The following is a 3,870-nucleotide window of genomic DNA, read 5'->3' on the forward strand; positions in this document are numbered from 1 at the left end:
TGGGGCGACAACCAGTCCATGCCCAGAATAATGTCAAAATCCACCATACCGAGTAATAACAAGTCTGCTCTGGTCTCAAAACCACGAATAGTAACCAAACATGATCGATAAACGCGGTCCACAACAAGAGAATCTCCCACGGGAGTAGAAACATAAACGGGGGCACTCAAAGAATCCCGAGGCACACCCAAATGCGGAGCAAAGTAAGAAGACACATAAGAGTAAGTAGAGCCCGGATCGAGTAGAACCGATGCCTCTCTGTGACAAACCAGAATAATACCTGTAATGACGGAGTCGGAGGCAACAGCCTCAGTACGAGCAGGAATAGCATAATATCTGGCCCGGCCCCTCTCTCGAGGGCGACCTCTATCTCCCCGACCTCCGCCCCAAACCGGCTGAGCAGGTGGGGTAGACGCTGGAGCTGTGATCATGGCCTGAGAACTCTGAGGAGCACGCTGTGGCTGAGCAGTCTGTGAAGATGCACCCCTACCAAGTCTAGGGAAGTCCCTAACCAAGTGACATGTATCGCCACACTCGAAGCAAGCTCTGGGAGGACGTGGTGGCTGTGACTGACTGGAGCTAGGTCCGCTGGACTGACCTCTGGAGGTACCCCGCGCAGGAGGCGCGCTACAAACTGGAGGCGCATAATAAGGCTCCTGAGGTGCTGGTGGAGCTGGAGTACTACCGGCTGCTGGCAAGGCTGAATGAACAGGGCGACTAGAATAACCCCTACCATAACGTCCGGCTGCTGAAGTACAGGCACCAGAGTAATGACCCGACTCTCGAGACCTCTTGGCCTCCGTCTCCCCTCGCTCCCTAGCGAGCATACCCTCAATCCGTCTAGCAATGCTCACTACCTGCTGGTAGGGAATATCCATCTCTAACTCTCGGGCCATGCTGGGCCGGATGGGCGGAATAAGACCCTCGATAAACCTCCGCACTCTCTCCCGAACTGTAGCAACCAAAGCCGGTGCATGCCTGGCCAGCCTGGTATAACGGATGGCACACTCTGAAACTGTCGTAGTACCCTGGTGCAAGTGCTCAAACTCTGTGCGCCATGAATATCTGAGGCTCTGGGGAACAAACTCTCTCATAAACATGTCCGAGAACTGGGTCCAAGTCAGTGAAGCAGCCTCGTCTGGATTGTCTAACTCATAAGTGCGCCACCAATCATAGGCAGCTCCCCGAAGCTGAAAGGCGGTGAAAGAAACCCTGCTGGACTCCACTATGCCCATAGTGCGAAGAATACGATGACACTCCTCTAGAAATCCCAAGGCATCGTCTGATGATAAGCCACTGAACACTGGGGGATCATATTTCTTAAACCTCTCAAGTCTCCGCTGCTCGTCCTCTGAAGCAGCTGACCCATCCTCGGGCTTAACTGGCGCTGCAGGCGGTGGGGGAATAATCCCAGGAACCTGCTCAAGCTACACTCGCTGCTCAGGAGTGCGGACAGCGGGAGTCTGTGCTCCTCCTCCGGCCTGGGATGTGGCTGCAGCGAGGGGAAGCAACCCCGCCTGAGCCAAGGTGGTGTACATGCTCATGAACTGAGCCAAAGTCTCCTGGAGCGCTGGAGTAGTAGTGGCAGTAGTAGGTGTGCCAGGTGCCTGGGCTCCGGCTGGATCTGCTGGTGGTACCTCGGCGGCAGCTCGCGTAGGTGCTCTGGCTGCACCACGTGCGCGTCCTCGACCTCTACCCCGGCCCGGCCTCTGGCGGCGACAGCAGGGGGCGCGGGTGCCTGATCATCCCGAGTAGCGTGTGTTCTCACCATCTGTGAGAGAATAGAAGACAGAAGTTTAGAATTGATGTCAAAAATATCGCACGACAAGGAATCCAAATGAAGTGAAGATTTTTCCTAAACAGTTACATAGCCTCTCGTAGATAAGTACAGACGTCTCCATACCGATCAGCGAGACTCTAATAAACCGGCCTGTGTTCCGTGATTCCTATGAACCTAGAGCTCTGATACCAACTTGTCACGACCCTAGTTCAACAATTGTGAACACGTCATGACGGCACGTAGTCTTCACGACTAGGTAAGCCTAACACATTGCGGAAGTAACAACATTTGCGAAATTTATATTCGAAGCTAAATAACATGAGTAATGTATACAGTTGCCGCCTGGCACATACACTTTAATACAAAATACTGAAATAACCTCCAAGACCCGGAAACCCATGGGCAACACAGGCTATGAGAAATCTTACAGTGCTTTAGTCACCAGAATAGTCTAATACAAACAGGGATCGAAATAACATCTAACAACTATGGATAAAATGAGAAGGAGACTTTCCGGATCTGCGAACGTAGCAGATGTATACCTCAAGTCCCCAATATGCTCCCTGACAGCTACTGGCGGCGGTACGCCTGCTCAGAAGCACCTGGATCTGCACATGATAAACATGCGCAGAAGAGGCGTGAGTACACCACAGCGGTACTCAGTAAGTGCCAAGCCTAACCTCGGTTGGGTAGTGACGAGGAAAAGGTCAGGGCCCTACTGAGACAGAAACGATAAAATGGCAAGATATTAACAGTATCGAAGTCTGAAGAAAATTAATGAACACAGCGATGTGATAAGACAGATCAATGAAATATAGAACTGCAAGACAAAACAGAAACACAGAGTAAATACAGCAAAATTACAAGAATACCGACGGGGGTCTCCCAAGATACCGTCCTGTAGCCCCTTTTCAACTGTCCAATGGAACTTTCGGGATACCGTCCCGTAGTCCAAATCTCATATCGATATCAAAAGATCTCCCGGGATACCGTCCCGTAATCCAATCATCAGTGTGCAGGGGGATCTCCTGGGATACCGTCCCGTAGTCCCAAAATAAAAGTGCAGGGGGATCTCCCGGGATACCGTCCCGTAGTCCCAAAATAAAAGTACTGGGGGGATCTCCCGGGAATCAAACCCGTAGTCCCAAAGTAAACAATCAAGGGGGGGAACTCCCGGAATCCGCATCCGTAGTCCCAATATAAATGCGCAACCAACATCAACGAATTATTCAGAAATTTAAGTACAACAATACAAGGCATCAAATAATACTGGCCCAACATGCTCCACGTACTCACAGTTAAGACAATTTAAACAAATAGGCAGCTTGGATCAATTAAACATGCTCTTCTACGCTAGCACGGGCTATAAAAGCAAGTAAAATAAGGAAAATATGAATGAGAATCCAAATCAAGTATTTAAGTAAAAATCCGGGTTTCAACAATTTGCTCAAGTACGCGCTCGTTACCTCACGTACAAGGCATTCAATTACCAATTATCACATCCTAAGGGACGAAGTCCCCCACACAAGGTTAGGCAAGCCACTTACCTCGAACCGGTGCGAAGTCAACTAGGGAACGATGCCCTTGCCACGAGTATCCGACTCCAAATGGCCCAAATCTATTCAATTAAATTACAAATCGTAAATAATATTGCAAACAACTGATTCCACTATTGAAATTAAAGCTAAGGCGCGAAAATAGGTGAAATGACCAAAATGCCCCTCAGGCCAACGTCTCGGAACCGAATAATTTTCACATTTTCAGAACTCTCGTACTCTCACGAGTCTAACCCTATAAAAATCTCAGAAATCGGAGGTCGAATGCTCCCTCAAAACCCAATAGTTTAGTCAATGAACTTTCACCCAAATTCTTCCATTTTTGATCCTTAATTCGAATTTAAAAGGTGGATTTAACTACTAAATGATAGAATATAATTAGAAAGGATCATAGAAATGTTACCCAATAATCTCCTCTCCAAAATCCTCTCAGAATCGCCCTTGCCCGAGCTCAAAATTGATTTTCAAACTTATGAAATTAAACCCTCGAATTTTCCTATTTCTGCCCAGACATTTACGCTTCTGCGGACAAGG

Source organism: Nicotiana attenuata, chromosome 7 (assembly GCF_001879085.1).
Source record: "Nicotiana attenuata strain UT chromosome 7, NIATTr2, whole genome shotgun sequence".
Classification (NCBI taxonomy): domain Eukaryota; kingdom Viridiplantae; phylum Streptophyta; class Magnoliopsida; order Solanales; family Solanaceae; genus Nicotiana; species Nicotiana attenuata.